General features: G+C 36.4%; 1 protein-coding gene across 50 annotated transcripts in view; it reads left to right on the plus strand.

Annotated features, from left to right (window-relative positions):
* The window catches only part of PTPRD (protein tyrosine phosphatase receptor type D), a 1,245,299-nt gene that overhangs the window by 564,327 nt on the left and 659,116 nt on the right, over window positions 1-21,856 (plus strand). For all 50 annotated transcript variants that reach the window (XM_030512143.1, XM_030512142.1, XM_030512141.1 and 47 more), the window contains one exon: window positions 18,322-18,357. The gene's annotated coding sequence lies outside the window, so the exon portion shown is untranslated. The remainder of the gene's footprint in view (window positions 1-18,321; window positions 18,358-21,856) is intronic.

Raw genomic sequence — 21,856 nt, forward strand, 5'->3', positions numbered from 1 at the left:
AGTGCAGGCAGCCTCCTGAGGTAGAGGCAGACTAAAACAGGCTGCCAGGGTGATGAAGGCACCATGCACATGTTACATCCTCCTGTGCAAGGAGATGTGGAGGGGTGGTGCTGACACATTGCTCTGCTCAGATAAACAGGCTGTTCATGGCAGGGGGGTTGGAACTAGATGATCTTAAGGTCCTTTCCAACCCTAACTATTCTGATTCTATGATTCTATGATTCTATGTCCCAGGGCCTGTTTTCCTGACATTTAACAAAAAAAAAAAAACAAAACAAAAACCTAGTTCATCCTGATTCAGCTCAAGAAGCATAAAGGGATTCCAAAACTATAGTAGCATTTCTCATTAGTAAATGATTCCTTGTGTGTTTCCTTATCATCCCTTTTGGCAGGAAAAAGCATTATGGGATTAGTCATTGTTGAGAGTTCTGCATGTGCAGAAGTTACAAGATTTGAGGGATATTTGTACGTTATATTGAGGTTTCAGATGCAAAGGGGGTTTAAGAATGTTATTCTCAGCTTCCATGATTACGAATTAGTACAATAAATATTTGAAGTCACTTTTTATATAGTTCCAGCCTGTATTCTGATAGAAAATAGATTTGATTACTTTTTCCTTCCCTACCATGACTGTCTTCTTGGGCCTGCCATGCCAATCACCCATTCGGTGTGTTTTTTTGGTCTAATCTTCTCAGACGCCATCTTAATTCTTACAATGAAAAGTCTTATGCGTTTTTTACTTGGCATGATAGAAGAAAGACACTTAGCCTGTTATTTTCTACCTTCCTTGTCAGCCAAAACTGAGGCATATTGGAAGTACATATTTTATGACTGCACAGCAATTTTATGGCATGGGTTATCTCTCCCTGGTTATTTGCTTAGCTTTCTTTCTTTGCATAAAATAAAGTTTTCATTCTATTATCATCAGCTTCAAATATGTGCATATTTGGAACAGAGGAGTCAGAGAGGACTTTTTTTTTTTTAATTTTTCACTTTTGCATTTGTAGACATTTTTAAAATCAAGCAAAAACATAAATTAAAATGGGGTTTAAATGAGTAAATTGTTTCTTTTAAGCTATTCAATTTGTCTTATGAGCTTCACTTCTGCAAAGTAGTGTTATTGGAAAAAACAATTAATCCAGCAAATCTGGGATAAAAGATGAGGAATATGAATGATTTTATCCTAGACAACATATGTACAATTATAATTAATATATAACAACCAAAAGTCTTAAACCAATAAGGAATACTTGTATCATGTGTACTTCACATGGCATTGCAGTTGATTTCTCATTCCTTCATTAATTCTTTGCTATTGGGTAGTCTGCTATGCAAAAACATTAGGTGGGAAGCATATCCTGGTATGGACTGACTGTCTTTCAAGAAGAAAGAGATCCATGAGATATCCTGGCACTAGAGAGCTCTCCTTGGAGTTTAAATTACAGTGAACTGATTGTTGGGTAGAGTTGAAGTTACTAAAATCACAGATTTATAGTGTCTTTGACTGCATATGTTTGGTTTCTCTGTTAAGCTAACACATGAGTTTCAATAAATATTTTTTCTTAATTGGTATATATTTTTTCTTTTACTTCGATGATGTTATGTTATTGAAAAAAAATATTCTGTTAGAAAATTTTGCTTTTTTGGCTAATGAATAAGTAGCCCTATTGTTCTTTAAAGATATATATATTGTTTTTTGCTTACTGAACAGTTTTGGTTTCTTATTTCTTGAAAAACTGTTTCAGAAAAGATACCAAACAGAATTAAATAGCTGTGCTGTATCTTGAAGAAAATAGAAGATTTATTATTATTATTATTTTCTTTTGCAAACACTTCATTTCCGTAGATTCCAGATTTACAAAAAATAATTTGAAACTACAATTTATTCAAGTTAAAGCATGGGAAATTAAATTTTAGGGTTACAGTTAGTTGCATACGTAAGGAATGTTTCTACTTTCATTTTTCGTTCTGGCCAGAACAGTAGTTAAGGCAAAGAGCATCACAGCTGGAATAACGGGTTTTAAACTTTCCTAATTTTTTTTAGTAGCTTAACCTAACTAAAGTTGAGAGATAGAAAATACTGAGTATCATTGTATGGGCATGATTAATTTACTGTCTTAACTAAATTGACTGATTTCGGTATTTTTTTCAGAGTCACAAACTCTAGAAGATTTACACACACATTTTCTTACTCCTTTTTTCATTTTGTGCTAAATATCTTTAATTCATCCCACCTGGACTTTCTCAAAGCAGATCCACAAAGCATACAACAGCTTCCATTGTCAATGAATGCACTAAGATAATGTCATTAACACTGCAAAGGATTTGCAAGTATATTTGAGCTAAATGAAATTGAGTCAGCCTTGACAAATTGCTTTGAATTAAATCTTGTTTAAAAAAAGTATTTTTTCTATCTGAAGGTCATTGCATGCACTGTCAGTCACTCAGGACACTCAAAGTAGCTATTAGATCAAAAAGGAGGAAGTAATACTGCAATTCTACAATACCCTGTAAACCAGTGTGGGAAGAGTAGTGGGAAATACACATCTGCAGCCAAACAGAAGTAATTTGAATACTTGTTTGTTTGCATTCTTACTAATTGAAAAAGAGACTATAAAAGAACCCAGAGGCTATAATTGAAATGTATTTGCTCTCTTGGAGCTGGTAGAAGATGGGACATACAAAGAAGAACAACAGCTTGTTTTTATTGGAGGGGGGGAGGGCAGAGAAAAGGCTTGGGGTTGCAATTTCATTTACATTTTAAATGCCTTTTCTCTATGCTTAAAATTTCTATGTTATCAATTTTGCAACGTTTTAAAACTGGAATTACAGTTGAAATACTATCCAGCTTTGACATGAACAAAATGTAAAATATTAAATGTCTATCCTACCGAATTTCTGAGTTATCCATCTAATTCTAGGAAATGTAATCTATAAATCAGGGTATATTTGTTTATTTTATTGCAGTTTTCTGGGCATGTATGGTCATTATGCAGTTTAGTAAAAGCGAATTAAGTGAATGTCGGGGAGGATGGCTGCAGATGTGTCTTGTTCTGGTTATTTATTCAGGGATGTATGGATGCACCTAGAAAAAGAACCACAGAGTGTCTGAGGTTGGTTGGCAACTGAAGAGTATGTAGTCCAACCCTCTGCTCACATGGGTCAGCTACAGCAACATGGCTGTAACCCGGCAGGTTTGAATATTTCCAAGGTCGGAGACTCTACAATGTCTCTTGGAAACCTGTGCTAGTGCTTGGTCACCCTCTCTGTAAAAAGTGTTTCCTGATGTTCAGAGACAAGTGAAATTCCAGGATATGACCCTATCAACACAGTAAAAAAAGTATTCTCTGATATTTAACTGAATTTCCTCTCTTTCTCTTTGGGCCTGTTGCCTCTTGTTCTGTCTCTGGGTACCACTAGAAGTATCTAGGTCTATCTTCTTGACTCCCCTCCTCAGGTGTTTACACACATGTATAAGTTGCTTACCATAGAACACAGCAACCACAGGTGCCTCAGCTGTACTAAGCTGAGATGAAGGATCACCTCCCTTGAACTGTCAATAAGGCTCTTCCTCATGCAGCCCAGGAAGCTGCTGGGTTTCTTTGCTGCACAGGTTCATTACTGCGTCATGGCCAACTTACTGTCCACCTGAACTACAGGTCCTTTTCTGTTGTGCTGGTTTCTGGACAGCTGGCCTCCATCTGGCTGCTGCTGTATGCAGTTATTCCTCCCCAAAACATGGATTTGGCATTTCTCTTTGTTGAACATCAAGACATCTCTGTTGGTCATTGTCCACATCCTTCTAAATGGCAGCACATCTATTTGATGTTTCAGCCTATTGTTCTACTTTGACATCCTCTGCAAACTTGCTGAAGATGCATTCTGTTCATTGTCCAAGTCATTAATGAATATATTTAATGGTGTTGGAGACAGAGAGTATTGACGCCTGGGATACAGAAGGAATAAGGCCTTCAGTTAGGCTTTGTGGAGCTGATCACAATCCCTGTAACCCAATAGTTCAACCAGTTTTCAGTCTATTTCATTGTCCATTTATCTAGTCCATGCTTCACCCGTTTGCATGTGAGGATGTTAGGGGAGACAGTGATTAAAGCTTTGCTACGTTCAGGATAAGCAACATTTACTGCTCTCCGCTTGTTCACCATTCCAGCCACTTTATCACAGAAGGCTATGAAGTTGGTTAAGCATTTCCCCTTCATATATACATATTGAGTACTCCTAAATACTTTCAAGTCCCTCATGTTTGGAAGTGGCTTCTGGAAGGATTTCCTCTATTGCCTTCCCAGGGATCAAGGAAAGGTTGGCTGGCCTGTAATTCCCCAGATGCTCCTCCTTTCTGTTCTTGAACAGAGGAGTGATCTTTACACTATTCCATGTGTAGTCTTCAAAGAACTATTCCATGAGTCCTCAAAGACCTCCCCCATTCAACACAGACTTTCAAGATACATTTAGAGAAGTCTAGAAGTGATACAAGCCAGCTCCTCAGCACTGGTGGGTGCAACCCATGGGGTCCGTGAACTTGGGTATGTCCAGTTCTTTTAAATGACCCTAACCTGGTCCTTCCTACTCCACTGAATGTAGGTCTTTCTTCCTTCAGACTTTCCTGCTGGTCTTTCCTGAGTCTTACCCTCAGAGATAAAGGCAAAGAAGGTATTGAGTGTTCCAGTCTTTTCAGTGCTCTTTGTCATCCAGTCTCTTGTTCTGTTCATCACTGGGTCCATACTTTGCTTTATCTTCCTTCTGCTTCTGATGTACCAAAAGAAACCATTTTCCCTTCACATCTCTTACCAGATGTCACTCTAGGTGGACTTCAGCTTTACTAACCCCATCCCTGCATTCTTGGACAGTATTTCTGTGTTCTTCTTGGGTCACAAGTCCCTGCTTCCACTGCTTTGTTGCATTTTCTAGTGTTAAGTTTTCTCAGGAGCTCCATGTTCATCTATGGAAGATTATGCTTTCCATAGAATGATGTGTATTTAGTGGGAGGGAAGGAAGAAAGGTCCTGGAAAATAGCATAGGGGATGCAAAATGTGTGAAGATCCAGTAAACAGGGAATCCATAATAGCAATAGCAGTGTCCTCTGAGAGGAACAGTGAGTGAACAGTCATGCTGTTGAGCTGACAATAAATAGAGTTTTCCACATTCACAAAATGGATTTTCTGATGTTTATTTAGTCCAGAAAGGTAGTGTAAACCAAATAAGCTGGAAATAGAGACTAAAGCGGAAGCCTGATTCAGGAAGTACAAAGTAGATAGAGCAGATTTGTTTATGAATCTTTGTTTACAAATTCTGCCTATTAGAGAAAAAATTAATTTTAATCTGAATTTATTTTTTAGAATTCCTCTTCTGGTTTATTAATTTTCTATCCTAATGAATGATAATGTTAGAAACTGCTCAGTCTGGAATCTGAGTTTTCTGCAATTGTGTCTGTTTTGTCACATCTTGACACTTCATTAGGTTTACTTAGCCTCAGCAGAAGGGTAAATTTTCAAAAACGCACATCTGTAAATTATTTAACACTTTTACTTCATAAAAAATATCAAGTCTAGGAGGGCATCTTTCCTAGCTGGCTCACTGAGTGCTTGTGAAAAGAAGTTATCTCCTACAAACTTCAAGAATGCCCCATGCCTATTAAGTATTTAAGAGGCATTTAGTTAATGACCTTAGTAACATTCTTTAACTTTTGGTCACCCCTCAATTGGTCAATCAAACCCCCTGACTGTTGTAGGTCTCTTCAAACGGAGCTATTCTGGTCTAGTCTATGTTCTATTTCCTATTTTCTATTTTCTATTTTCTGTTTTCTATTTTCTATTTTCTATTTTCTATTCCTTTGCAAACAAAAGATACCTGAACTTCATCTGAAAAATACCAGCTTCTTAAAAAAGCCTTCTTCGTCCCAAAAATTCATGACACCAAAGCCACCAAAGGCTATAGAGTCATTGTTTTCTCCGAGTGTACTGTGTATAACAAATTATGCTGCACCAGCTCTAGAAATTTTGACTTATTTTGCAAAATTTACAAGATGGACAACAAAGAAGGACTTATTATCTTATGTGGCACCATTTAGATGCCATCTTGCTGATTTCAAGACCCAAGTTAGTATTTCTGAATGGTAGTCAAAAGTGTAAAATAGATGTCAATGGTTGCTTGCTGACTTAATTCCACACAGAACATATGTTGCTATATCAATCATGCAATAATGAATAAGAAAAAAAACTCTGTAAAGCCATAAGATATATCACTTCATTGGCATTCCAGATCAGAGAAGTGCCCAGTTTTCTTCCTACTCTCTTTTCTGAACTTTATTCTGAACAACAGCAGACTACCTAAAGTTGCAAATCCTTATGTCATTTTGTGGGGGGAAAATGCCTGATACAATAAATAGAGCAAGAACTGTACTTTTATGTAAGTCATTATGTAAGTCACAAGATAAAGTTCTCAATCACAAATCTAAACAAACTGTTTTGTAATAGATCTGGTCAATTTAACAGCATGACAAAAATAACATTTAAGATTAAATAGGAAATAAGTTTGCCATACAATTTTCTGTTAGAATTGAAGTAATTTTTGATTATGACAGAACTTGTTCAAAAATTAGAAGGTATCCAACTATAGGTAGTTAAACAAGACCAAAAAAGTCACATTTCTGCTATACAGACTGGCTTTAATTTCCTTCAGCCTCATTTGCCTCAGCACACTTTCAGATTCAGATCATCTAAATGTTTGGGAGTTTTTTGTTAGTTTGGGTTGTTGGGGTTTTTTTTGCTTTGGTGTTTTGTTTGGGTTTTTTTTTTTTTTTTGTAAAATAGCAGGAATTTTTTTTATATGGGTTGTAATGAGGTATCTTTGAAACCATAGAAATGGTCAGCACTGTTAGTACCAGAACAGATAACGAAAGTAATTTCATATCAATTGGGGCAGCTGCAGAGAAGGAAACTGTTCTCTGTGAGCATAGGTGGCAAGCCCAACTCATTAAATTCACATCTATGATTTTAATAATCACAAGAAGAAAGTTTCTAATGAAATTATAAAATCACGGAAAAGTCGAGTTTGCAGTAGTCATCTGGACACCACGGAGTCAAACCTCCAGTTGAAATTAAAGCCTTAAGTAAGTTATTGAGGGACTTCTCAAGCCACTTTGTGAAAATTTCCAAGGAACCCATATTCTATCATTTTTCTGTGTAACCTATTCCAATGCTTAATTGCTTTCCTAATTAATATTGTGTGTGTGTGTGTGTGTCCATTAACCCCTGTCACCATGTATCTATGCAAAGAAAGTACCTTTATGTCTCCATAACTACCTTCTAGGTACTGGATGAGTGTTGTGGTTTAAGCCCAGCCAGTAACTCAGAACCACACAGCTCACCACCCTCTTCCCCTCCTTCCAGGTGGGATAGGGAAAGAACATAAACCTCATGGGTTGAGGTTTACATTGGTTGGATAAGAACAGTCCCATAACTAAAGTACAATATGAAACTACTACTGCTACTAATAATAATGATCAGAGAAATAACAAGGGGAGAGAATATAAAACTAAAAGGGGAAAGGGAAAAAAACAATAAACACAAGTGATGCACAGTACAATTGCTCACCACCCGCCTTCCAGGTGACCTCCATGCTATTTATATGCTGGGCATGACGTGCTGTGGTATGGAATACCCCTTTGGCTAGTTTGGGTCAGGTGTCCTGTCTCTGCTCCCTCCTGGCTTCTTGTGCCCCTCCTCACTGACAGAGCATGAGAGACTGAAAAGTCCTTGATCAGGGTAAGTGCCACTTGGCAACAACTAAAACATTGGTATGTTATCAGCACTGTTCTCAGACTAAAACCAAAACACAGCACTGCACCAGCTACTAGGAGGGAGGAAAAATAACTGTTACAGCTGAACCCAGGACAATGGCAGAAGTTAAATTCCCATCTGGGCTGCCTCTTCTTCAGACTGAAAAAACCCTATGACTTCAGATGCCATGTTCTCTAATCCCTGAAGCACCTTATTAGCTGCTGGACTCTCTTATGTGTTTCAAAGTCTCTAAAACTCTGGGACCAAAACTGCACAGGATATTCCACCTGTAGACTAGTAAGTCATTAAGAGATAGGAGTGTCCATCATACAAAGAGAGGCTGAAAGGGCTGGAACTGTTCAGTATGGACAAGAGAAATCTCAAGGGCAATCTTATCCATGTGTATAAATACCTGTGTGGGAGTGTATAAATAAGATGGAGCCAAACTCTTCTCATGGTGCCCAGTGAAAAGAACAAGAGGCAATGAGCAAAACCTGAACGATTTGAAATTCCATCTGAATGTAAGAAAAATATTTTTACCTTTGAGAATGGTCAAAAATGGCAGATTTTGCCCAGAAAGTCTGTGGAGTCTCCACCCTTTGAGATACCGAAACCTGCTAGGACCATGCCCTCAGTAACTTGTTTTAACTAATACTGTTCTGAGCAGGGAGTTGCACTAGACTGTCTTCCAAGGTGCCAACCAGTCTCAGCCACTCTGCAGTTCTATGAAGGTCTTAATAAAGCATCATTGTACCATCCCTTAATATGCCGTCTCTAATCTTGCTGGTGCAACTCTAGACACAGTTTCCCATCATAGCTGCAAGGGTGTACTGTGGGTGCATGTTCAGCTTACTTTCCACCAGGACACCCAGAATGTGCATAATCAGCATATGCTAAAAATCTTTAATGTTATATGTAACATAAATTTTCACATTATGTGCCAAAAAAGCTTTAGTGAACCTAGGATTATATTAGAGATATCCTAATATATCTCTATAACACACTTCCAAGGTGTGATTTAGGTACTGTCAAAAAGCTCCTTTTTCTGCTCTCACATGGAAGTTGCTGTTTCACTCCTGTACCTCATCCATTTCACTTCTGTATTTTTCTGGTGCTGAATGATGTACATAGTAAAAGGATGTTAACTTGCATCTAGAAATAAATTTCCTGGGTTTTACATTCCATGTTCATAGTGCTAATCACCAAGCAAATAACCAAAGTAGCAGGAAATACTATCAAATGACTTTCCCTAGTGACTTACTATTCCTGCCCTGCCACAGGGATTTTAACTGTCTGGAAAGCAAAAGAGCTATGTACATTTGCAAACAATATTCATCTGTGTCTACAATAAAGCTAAAATTACGGGTATCTTTTATTAAAAATTTTGGGGCCCAGTTGTGGCTTGCAGGATCATATACAAATTAGTGTTGTTGTAGATGTTTGGCATGCACTGAAAGTTAAGCTATTTGTCTAAGAACTTGACTCTGTTTAAAAGAATGTTCATAACTTAAATAGGTTTTAGAATATCATTCTCTCTTTATAGACGTATATAAAATATACTTTGTTACAGGATCCTAAGACATAATGATTTACAATTTACATTATCACAAACTGAATAAGCAATTGAGTAAAATCTGTCAAATTATACTGTTGTATTTAATACAAATGCCAGTCTGTAAGAAATGAATTGTAATTTCATTCTGTAAGATGTCACAATGTAGAGAACTACTCATTTGATTTCCATTTTTAAAAGCAATATAACAAGAATACAATCAGCTCTATAGTAATTTATCTTTTCATATGTGCTAGACTATGTCAGCCACCTTAAAGAACACATTTTTAGGGGCAGGATAGCAGTTCTACAAAGTACTTAATAGAATTACTTAAAAAAGTACAACACTGCTAAAGTGATAATCACTTATTCAAATATTTGCATATCACTATATTGTCCTATGTGTTTGTCAGAACTCCAGTTTTTGTTAACTATGTTCCAAAACAAATTGTCCTCAAAGTCCACTCATTTGAATTTTTAGGCAAGTAGACCTAAAATTTGCACTTGATTCTCTTCAATGAATGTTTAATACAGTTAAAGTAGTGCCTTGAGCAATTAAATTCCTTGAGCAATACCGTTATGCATTGATCAGTTTTATATGTAGTAAAATAATTGTCTAGAGGAGTAGTTGTTGAAGATTTCCTTTTACTCGAAGTTGTTCAGCCTGGAGAAGAGAAGGCTGCATGGAGACCTCATAGCAGCCTTCCAGTATCTGAAGGAGGCCTACAAGGATTTTGGAGAGGGACTCTTCATCAGGGACTGTAACAATAGGACAAGGGGTAATGGGTTTAAACTTCAACAGGAGAAGTTCAGGTTAGATATAAGGAAGAAGTTCTTTACTGTGAGGGTAGTGAGGCACTGGAACAGGTTGCCCAAAGAAGCAGTAAATGCTCCATCCCTGGCAGTGTTCAAGGCCAGGTTGGACAGGGCCTTGGGTGACATGGTCTAGTGTGAGGTGTCCCTGTCCATGGCACGGGGGTTGGAACTAGGTGATCTAAAGGTCCTTTCCAACCCTAACCATTCTGTGATTCTATGATTCTATTATTTCTGCTTTAGTGGATTTTTTCTCATTTCCTCCAATTAATTTACATTAGAAAACATGCATTGCTTTAAATTTCACTTCAAATTTCCCATTAAATTCCCCATACACTTCTACAGTGCCCACATAACAAAAATTCTGAGTTAATGATTGAGTTAATGATCAACATGAAACAAACAGTAAGAGCTATATATTTTGTGCTGAAATCACAGCATAAGATTATCCATGCTTTAGCCAGAAACCAATACTGATTTGTTGAATAGATTACCTAAAAACAAATGTATTTGAAACCATATCCAATACAGTAAACCTGTAACACTCTGCACATGTGTAAGCAGCTTTGTTAGAGGATTAAAGCATTCCTGCCATAAAAAAGTTATATTACTGTTAGCATGTTAATAAAATCAAAGCACAAATAAAGGAAGATTGAGTGTTATTTTTTTCTTGGTTTTCCTTTTTTCATGTTTTTGTGTTGCAATTTAGATTTCATCAGTAAACAGTACTTTGGTCTATAGATTTTTTTTTTTTTTTTGGTGGGTTTTTTTTCCATATAAGTGCTTCTTCCTATTCCCTAGAGTAAAAAGTGGTCTGATTCAAAGTTGCAACCTTATATCATCTTTTTTTTCACTTTCTGACATCTGAAATGTGATCGTTTAGGCTCAGCTTAATTCCTGACAACTCTACCTACTCCCTCCCTGAGCGGTGGATGTTGCAATCAGTTCATAACAGTTCCTCTCTGCCACTTTTTCCTCAAACTTTCACCCTGCTCTAAGATTGGTCCCTCCTGCTCCTGCATGGACTCCTCTCTTCTGACTGCAGGGGAATCTCTGCTTCCCTGGAGCTCCTCACTGCCAGCACCTATGCACCTCCAGCCAACACAATGTACTAAGGTTTTCTGTTTACTGACGAATGAGATGGGAAAATTGATGTATGAAACTTGATTCCTGATTGATTTGACTTTTCATTACTGGTGAGCATCATCAGAAGAAATATATTTATAAAACTGCTGCAGTGTCAACTGCACGCACTGTGCACAGCAGCCTGGTAAAGCAGAGTTACACTGACCTACTTGTCTGAAAAGACTCTCCTTCTGACACTAAGAATGGCCCATATATATTCTAAGAACAACTATTTAGGGCACGTGTATGACACAAAAATAACTCTATCATAAAGCGACTATGTAGAGTTCCTAAAGAGATGTCCTTTGGTAAGCCAGATTTTCCTGATAGAAGAAAAGAGACAGAAGTGTATGTAGTATCTCATATTTATCTAATAATTATATACTACCTCATGGCAATTTTTAATCCCCATGGTTACCTGTTATGTATTTGCCTCTTACTTTGCTTCCTTAATGTGTGGTTCCTTAAATCTATGCAGCAAAATCTCTCTTCTGATGCTGCATAACTCTAGAATATGCTTCTGGAGAAGAAGTCTCTTTCCTTATACTCCATCAGAAATTCTTTAGTTTCTTTATCAATTTATTTAAGGGATGATGCTTGACGAAGGTTGTAATCAAAATTTTGGACCAAATGAGCAAAAGTTGTGACTTCTTATCATTTGCCATTCATTGAATGTTAACTGAGGTAAAACAGTTAACCTAAAAGAAACCTAAAAAACCCCATGAAATTTTGTTATATACTTGTGCATATTATGTATGTATAATATGTTAGCTGCGTATTATATATATATATTTGTGCAACATATTTGTGCATATTACCCTGCATCATTATTAAAAAAAAAAATCTGATTTTCCAAATCAAGGTATTTAAAGCTAACCAACAAAGTCTGAATACAGAATTTGTGGAAATATTTTAAGTTTTGACCTACAGAAATAAGAATTTATGAGTATATTTCTTGAGTTTTTAGGTTAGCACAAAATTTCAAGGAAATCACATCTACTGTCACAGAGTACACTAAGAGTCTGTATTTGTCTTATATGAGGTAATGATGTAAATAATTGTGGCATTCACATTTTACGGTCTGTTTCATTTCTTTGTCTCACTGTCTTCTCTTGCTCTTTTTGATAGTGAGGCCACCTGTAGGGTTTTTTATATATACATAGTTGTGGTGAGTCAGAACAGATTAGAAGCCTTGGTATACACTTGCTCCTCACTGGACTGAGAAAACTTCTCACTATACTTTATAGATTTTTTTGTTGTTGGCTGGGAAATGGGGTGGGTTGTGGGGGATTGGTTTCATATTTGTTTGGGGTTTTAATGAGGAACACATTTTTTTAATGTGTTTGAGTTTTCGTATCATGAAATGCTTAAGCTAGCAAAGAATCCTTTTCTAGCTATTAAATGTTTTATAGATTTTCATGTATATGTATTCTTAAAGAAGTTAAATGAGAGTTATTTAAAAATACTTACATTTTACATTGGCAGAAATCAGTGATAGTACTTATTCACTCATAAATGAAAATTTTTTTACTAATTTACAACACAAGCTTTTTCCTGTGAGGTAAAAGAAAATCAAAATATATTAGTAATGTTTATGTCCATGATGTCACATAGTGAAAGTTGTTCCGTTTACATCAAGTGATATAGAGGGCTATACCATCACATCAAGACTGTGGTGATGTATTTAGTCTGCTAAAAGTGTTTCCTTCTCTTCGTTCCCCCTGTTTCACACTTCTTGACTCAGTGTCACAGCTTGTCTCTTTCCTAAATATGAGATTTGGTGTTCAGGAGCTACAAATATGTTATCAGTTGCTGGGAGCACTAAGTTGCTAACAGATGCTGTGTTGGTGATGATAACATATGGATTGATTCTAGCATACATGCTATAGTTTTTACACTGTTGAACTATGTATATATATATTTACATTAGCTTAAGCTTTTTATTGAATATACGTGCAGTACTTTACTTATTTATTCTTGATCCACCAATATCCTTTTCAGACATAATTAGTTTCTCTGCTGCACATACAGTTTCTTCCCTAGAGTAAAATTTGATCTCAGTAAATACAAAAACAGTAGGAAGCAAATTGTAGCCTAGGATGCTCAGACGTGTTTTCTACTGAAGTCATTAGTGTCCCTGAGTGATAAGTCATCAAGGGAAGAATTTCGCCCCAATTGTTTATTTCACAAGCCACTATCTATCTTTTCAAGCAGAAATCATTAGAGGAACCCATCCTGTTTTCTCTTGGAATCAGAATTTCCTGAGCTGCTTTAAAAATTTAGGGTACATAAAGAACATGCCATTGACATTTGAGGTAACTTCTGGAGAGCAGAACTACTCTGTTGAAATGAAGGTTTACTATTTCCATGATCCCTATAATTCTGGGAGAGGTAGTTAACTGGGCAAAGAACTATCTGTGTGTAAGATAGATAATCTTGGAATTGAGATACGTGCAATACTGAATAAACTATATACTTAAAATAGTCTTCCTGTATTGTTGTTATACCAGAAGAGAAATCTGAGGAAACCTGAAGTTGGAAAGGGTTGGAAAGGAAGTGGAAGGCTGCTTGTTTTCCTTGCTGTTAATAAAGGATTATTAAAGGTTCATTTCCATCATTGTCTTTCCTCTGTAACCCTCAATAGCTATTCTAGTGAAGGACAGGGTAGAGAAGGAATTAAAGAAAAAAACTAATGACCATTAGGGAAACCAGTGAATGGAATAACACCAGTAACAACCTTGTAATTTCTGAGATACAGGAAACTAGAGATATGGATTATAAGTTGGTGGGACAGAATAAAATGAGGACCACTACAGAAGAAATGTAGTATTGTCTAGAGCAGGAAGGAGATGGAAGGCCACAGAGAGAAGAAAATCAGCAATAAGATGAGAGACTGACTGAAGAAAAAGAGAAATGGCAATTTATTTACTCACCAAAATGATCAAATCAGGGAGAGAATGGATGAAGGCAGGCAAAAACTGTCAATCAGTTAGGAATAGCATTACATTTGAAATTTGAGGCTAGGTTGCATGGGACTTTGATCAAACTGGTCTAGTGGAAGGTGTCCCTGCCCATGGTGGAGGGTTGGAATTAGATGATCTTTAAGGTCCCTTTCAACCCAAACCATTCTATGATTCTATGATCTTGCTCATTATCCTTTTTTTTCACACATGATGATGGATTTCTGTAGCAGAATACACTTTAAGAATACCACAAGTCTACACTGTCACAGAAGTGAAAGATAAATACCTAAAGAGAGAGAGGAAGGAGAGGAAGAGGAAGAGGAAGAGGAAGAGGAAGAGGAAGAGGAAGAGGAAGAGGAAGAGGAAGAGGAAGAGGACAAGGAAGAGGAAGAGGAAGAGGAAGAGGAAGAGGAAGAAAAGGGAAAGGGAAAGGGAAAGGGAAAGGGAAAGGGAAAGGGAAAGGGAAAGGGAAAGGGAAAGGGAAGGGAAGAGGAAGGCAAGGCAAGGCAAGGCAAGGCAAGGCAAGGCAAGGCAAGGCAAGGCAAGGCAAGGAGAGGAAAGGAGAGGAAAGGAAAGGAAAGGAAAGGAAAGGAAAGGAAAGGAAAGGAAAGGAAAGGAAAGGAAAGGAAAGGAAAGGAAAGGAAAGGAAAGGAAAGGAAAGGAAAGGAAAGGAAAGGAAAGGAAAGGAAAGGAAAGGAAAGGAAAGGAAAGGAAAGGAAAGGAAAGGAAAGGAAAGGAAAGGAAAGGAAAGGAAAGGAAAGGAAAGGTGACTTTGGGTATGTTTTTGGAGCATGTTTTAACTTTTTCAGCTAGGGCCTGGAAGCATAAATCTGAGAGGAGTATGGGGAGGAGAGATAGAAGAAGGAGTATCAAAACCTATAGGGTATCAATACTGGGGAGTTTGGGTGGAAAGAAGACAAACAGAAACAAGCAACAGGGATATTCTTATGGAGTGAGGAAAGCTCTTCCAAAAACAAAAATAAAGCTAAAGAGTGAATATGAAAGTTGTGTACTAGAAAAAGAATTTCGAAAAGTTGCAAGGAAACATACTCTAGGACAGAAATACAAGTGATGATATGGTAGCATGGAATAAAAAGGACTTCTGAGTCTTTGAGTGAGCTTTCTCTTTCAGAGACACTATCTGAAGCTGATGGTAGGTTTAGATCTACATTTGTTCCTATAAACAAAGCCAACAAGGGAAAAGGAATTGAGTTTCACACTTGAGAAAAGCAGTGATAAGGGATAAAGAGAGGAAGATGTAGTTTGGTCTCATGTTTTGGTGGCTTCTCATGCTACAGTAAACTTCTGATGAACATTTCTTTTATTATCTTTTTAAAATCGACTATAATTTATTTCTACTCAGTAAGTTTTCTGATTGCAATTATCTCTCTATTCTTATCTTTCACTACAAATCTTAATGGCAGTTGTGATTAAGAGTCTGTTGCTTGTTGATTACGTTGATATGTGCATAGCAAGTTATTTATGCACTTATATTAATTTTATTTGTAGAGTTGAAGCAGATTTGTTGTGGAATTTTGATTTCCCACCAACTATTCAAGGAAGTGTCACTTACAGGAGCTTTTCTCTTTCCAGAATCTTTTCTTTTCTTGCCTGCAATTTTCTGATCAGGACTGCATGAGAAAATGACTTCATAACTAACAGAAGTTATGGTTCATTCTCTCGCTATTGGATATGTACTGTACTGTGTTACTAAGCTTATAGAAAATCTTTCTGGCTCTGACTATATGTATATATTTCACGTGCATTCAGATACTGACCCTGAGCTCATCCGGTTGCCTTGGATGCCACATGGATGCGTATGTGTGTATACATGAAAATATTGCCTATCGGCTAATGATTTATAGGACTAAGGAATAAATATTTCTAAGATCATGCTAAAAGGCAGCACTGAAGACAAGCATCCTCTATGTAGACCTCTAAAGGTCATCTGTATGGAATTTTTCCTTTCTAACTGTATAGTCAACACTTTGTTTTCTGTCCTGCTCTCTAAAGGAGAGTGAAATAATTCTGTAATTGAGAGCCAAAACAACCCAACATGATCCATGGACAAAGGGCTTGTGAGGACTATAGACATTTGCAGTTCTTTGTGTCTGTGTTGCTGGCAGTCTTTTGACTTGCCTCCCAGACCAAGTGTCTTTTTATTGCCTAGGTGGAGAATAAGAGATTTAAGTAACACAGTGGATGTAGACTGTGGGATATAGACTATGGGAAAGCCATCATTAACTCCACAAACCATATTTTTATCTAGAATCCTGGCACTGTGACACCAGTAAGGTCCTTATGTTGTCTCTTTGCTTTCTGGTCTTCTTGTTTAAAAGTGACAAATCTGGTAAAGATACTAACTGTATTCTTAAACTAAAATTGCCTGTGAATGGTACAATAGCTAGATTTTTTTTTCTCCCCTATATAATGTTATTTCTTAAATATTAAACACTTTGGATTAACTGCTTTGCCTTTTGCAATGAATGTTCTAGAGAACAGTTATCTTTTCCATGGTCTTTTTTTTTTTTTTCTTGTTATATGTATGTGTGGTATCTGTAGTATATTCTGAAAATAACAATGTTTTAGGAGACATTTCCCTTGGTTTTGCACAGGGACTGGAAGTACAAATGTTGGACCACATATGTTGAACTTACTGTACTAAGACAGACTCTGGCACTTATATCTTTTATTTGTAGATGTCATATACTTTGTTCTACGGCAGTTACAGTTCCTTGCTGAATTTTATATTGCACTGTCTATCTCGAAAAGCCTTTAGCCATTCTCTGTATTGCTGTGTAATGGAAAATAAATCAAATACTGAGTATATTGTTGGTTTAGATTACGATAATCAGACTCCTGTATAGGAAACATGTGATCACTAATTTCAAGTCACAACGAGCTTTGCTGTAGCAAACTCAATTTCCATCAGTAAAGAGAGGCTTTTATTTTGGGTGCTGCTATTAAAGCTTCAGAAAAGTACTTTTTATTGGTTCTTAATACATATGCTGTCATCAAAATTAAAAAATGGAAATTAAGTTCTATAGACCACTTTAAGGAACTGATATGAATACAAAGTATTGAATAGTTTGTCGCTGTTCAGCCTGGAGAAGACTGCGTGGAGACCTCACAGCAGCATTCCAGTATCTGAAGGGGGCCTACAAGGATGCTGGAGAGGGATTCTTCATCAGGGACTGTAGCAATAGGACAAGGGGTAATGGGTTTAAACTTCAACAGGAGAAGTTCAGGTTAGATATAAGGAAGAAGTTCTTTACTGTGAGGGTAGTGAGGCACTGGAACAGGTTGCCCAAAGAAGCAGTAAATGCGCCATCCCTGGCAGTGTTCAAGGACTGGTTGGACAGGGCCTTGGGTGACATGGTCTAGTGTGAGGTGTCCCTGCTCATGGCAGGGGGGTTGAAACTAAGTTTTTATTTCTTATACATAGATTGAACTCACACAGGATTTGACATGAAAAATAATTCAATCAAGAAACATTAAAATAAGCCTATTTTTATGAAAGTGGAACATGAGCTCTTTGGGGTAGAAAAAGTAGCCTTTTCTGGTTTCTTAATATCTTCAACTATTTTTCCCTTCTGTACTCACATGAGACCCAGTGCAGAGTGGTTTTTTTTTTTATGTGATTAGGACTTCTCTAGGCCAGGAAAATATAGTCTTCACAGACATGACACTTTGTTGTTACCCTTTTTGGAGGAGCAACTACTTAAGACATTTAGACTATACAGTAATATTTTCAAATGTATTATACAATGAAAACCAAAACAGTTTGACTGCTAAAACATTCAGCAGCTTTCAGAAAGGCAGACCATCCACTGCCAGCCTAGGACTGAACCTGACAATATATGTTTAATGTTGGCATGTTTCCTGCTATGCTTTGTGAATGTTTTTCAGGACATGAAGAGGGAAATACTAACTATTCAGTTGCTTTTATACCAATGTTTACACTACCATAAAGCACAGATACTAGTTCTAAAAAAATATCATTTGTTTATGTGTGTGTGTATGTATGTATCCAATGACTAATTATGCAGACTTTTTTTTTCTTACATTGCAGGTTCTGTTGGTCTGCAAATAAGCTGGGGAATACAAGGTATTTTTTTGCTACAACAGATGCATTTATTAGAAATGTCAAATGAACCTTCATTCCTTTGCAGTGCTCTTGGTTGGGAGTGAGTAAGAAGTTATTTGTTATTGCAGTGTAACAGTCAAGATTTTGGAAAATCATGTGGTCCTAAGAGGCTTGATTGCGACAGGTCATATTAATTTTGTAGGCTCATCTACACATGGAAAATTACAAGCATTTAAGCTGAATCATATGTATTCCTGGTAGTCTGTGATTTAACCTTATTCATGCTGGCCATCCTAGAAGGGTAGAGTCCAGGAACACAGGAAGTTCCAAATATAAGTAGAACAGAACATGAGCCTCTGGAGGTTTTGTCACCCATTGTAAGCTGCACTGGACTGGTAGGTCCTGAAAAATTTGAACTGTTGGAGTTGACAAAGGGAAGGTAATCAGGGCTTTGTAATTTTTTTAAAGTGTAATAGAAAGATAGCAACCCTCTAGCTTTGAAATTCATCAGCTAGAATTCTTTTATTCAAGTTGAGAAAAGGGAAAATTTTGTGCGTGTATTATGTCCTATCTCTATCCACGCCTCAAAGATATTGGTAAACACAAATAACTCCAGTCAGCCACAAAACGTACAACTACTGTGTTTGAAATTAAAAAAGGAGTCTGAAAGCTGGTCTTTTGCTACTTACATAGCTAGATCTTGGAGACTGTTTTAAAAGTCTTAGACAAAGCTGTGCACAGCAATTGTACTTATCCTAATACTGCCAGAGGATTCTTAGGTGATGTGCTGCCACTGTCATGTTCCCATTTATTCTAATGCTGTAATTACTGTAGAATTTGTATCAGCTGTAGTAATTATGTGTGTGCAAAACCTGCTTCAACAGCTTTGACAATAGAATTCACTACAGAGGATCTATCCTTCATAGCTGCCAGAAACTATACCATTCTATGGAATTTCTAATACCATTATCACTGGAACTAGCTTGCTAAAACGGAGAAATAGCTTTCTGAAAGCAATGACTATGAAAGAAAAAGGCAGAGTTTCTCAGTGTTGATGTAGTACCTGGTTTAAATTTTTATAACAATACATTTAACTTTGCCTTTTAGTGTCTTGCATTTGCCAAGTAAAGTGATTTATCATGGAAAATTGGAAACATTTTGAACATGAAATATGGCAGAAAAGTGACTTCTTGACAGGTTACTTTGTTTCACCTGTTGAAGAAATACTTTCCCATTGGTTTCTAGCAAACAGCTATGCAAATAGAAATTTATATTCAAAGAAACAGCATAGCAATTATTATTAAGGTATAGTAACCTCCTAGATATTTATTGCTGCAGTACAAATTTTGGTTTGTATGAATTAGTTTTCGTTGTAGTTTATTAGCAATGAGCAACAATCATTTGGCTCTAGCATTTACATACTATAATTCATCATCCTCTTATCTTTTATTTATGAGACAATGTCAAATGAAAGAAGCAAATTATACATTGGTTTTGGTTCAAAGAGCTCTGCACTCTACAGCATATTAACTTTGCCATGAAGCGGCAGTGTTCAGTGTTCTGCTCTGACTACTGCGCACATCCAATCTGCTTTCAATTCACACCAGAGAGAAAGTAGGCTCCTCAGCAATGTCTCATACCCTAGCAACTGTGATTTTAAAAACAGTTTTAGAAACACCCTGACCCATTAAAGTCAATGGGAGAACTGCCATTTACTTCAGAGAAGCCAAGATCTTATCCCTTCTGTTTGCTGTATTGTTACTTTTGTTGACACCTCTGCTAAGTGAATAGGAAGCAGAAGAGAATAGATTCCTTCTGTTCATCCTTCTCTCATGGGAAATAATTTTCAGCACATCAAAAATATTTTAAACTTCTGAAATGGAACTGTTTAAATCCTGCTGCTCCAATTTTTATAACTGTCAGCATAAAGTAAAATATTTTAAGAAAGAAAAATTATACTAGTATGTTATCTCAGATGTCATAACATCTGTTACTGAAGGATAGTTGTAACTGCTAGGAAAGCTGGTAATTTTCTGGGTTTCTTAAATTACTACAGTGGCAGTTACATTTAATTATCAGATTCATGCTATGTTAGCATGAAGATGACATGCATTTACAACAAGAAGCATTTACAAAACAAATGAAACAAAACAATAAAGGGAATGAAGGAAAGCAGACATGAACACGTATATTGCTAATAGCATGTCAAAGCACTTTCTACCGATAGAAGATACACTTTACTCCTGGTTAATGGTGGCACCAGTGTGACATTGCCAAGGTAAACAACTTTGTATTTATTACTGTGCAATAGAATATTAGTTATTTTATCCTAATTCTCACTCGCATAAAAGACCTACATATCATATTAAAAATTCTTTGGTGGCTTTGATGAGCTCTTTTGCAATTTTGCTTATAATTCACATGCTGAAACAGTATTATTAAGTCATCAGTAAATTTTAGTATGACAGTCCCTTGTAAAACTCAGATTCATTTCTGTATGTTAAGCTAGGTTCTTAACCATGAAAGATTTGCAAAAAGGCAAGATTTTCTGAAGGGAATATTATTTTGATTGTGGTTTTTGTATGGTCATTTGCTGAAGAATTACTAGTTAATATAGACTGGATGAAGTTGGATAAATTCCCCAAATTAGTCCCTTCCCTTCACTTCCTTTCCCTTCTGTCTTACAAAATGGCTTTAAAACATTTTCCTTCCATTCTTAGTTGAAAAAATGTATTTCTATTAATGCAAAAAACATTATATGGATTAATAGTGCAATATCCTTAATTATCATATTAGTGCTTATTCAGTCCTTCTGAAGTTAGTTATGAAGGTCCAAAATTTAATATGGAAAATATACCTTAAACTGAGCAATTTAACACTCTATGAGGTCTGAATTTTAATATATATGTTATGGCAGTATAGCTTGTTTGATAGATCTTATCATTAGACTCAAAACAAAATTCACATTTTAACTTCGTCCATAGTGTTTGTTTTCAAAAACTCCATATATATTTTAATGCTCACATGAATTTTTAAAAAAAAAAAAAAAAAAATTATAACATTTTCACACTACTGGTGTTTTGCAGAACTCATTCCAGAACTTGTCTTAAGTATACAGGGCAAAGAAAGGAGATGTGAAGTTTCTGATTAAAAGCATTATGAGTACATATATGTTATTCATTATCCAAATATGGTGTGAAACTGAGTATGCACTGCTTTTGCAATTCCAGCATTTTTTGCTTGTGTTCTTACAATACGGTATTTATTTACTGCTGTGAATACTTCTTCCTGAATCATACACACTTGGCGCCAGTTACACCTCAGACATTACAGTGTTAGAGCTAAACTGGGGCATGCAGTACAACAGATTGAATTAAGATTTTCTGAAAATTGAAGCACAAAGATTATGGAAGCCAGGAAGCCTTATGGAGTAGGACTGTCCTGGTTTTCAGTTTAATGATATATCCCTAAATTATCTGAGCTTTTTGATCCTACATCTTTCATACTTATGAATCCTGTC

Source organism: Strigops habroptila, chromosome Z (genome assembly GCF_004027225.2).
Source record: "Strigops habroptila isolate Jane chromosome Z, bStrHab1.2.pri, whole genome shotgun sequence".
Classification (NCBI taxonomy): Eukaryota; Metazoa; Chordata; class Aves; order Psittaciformes; family Psittacidae; genus Strigops; species Strigops habroptila.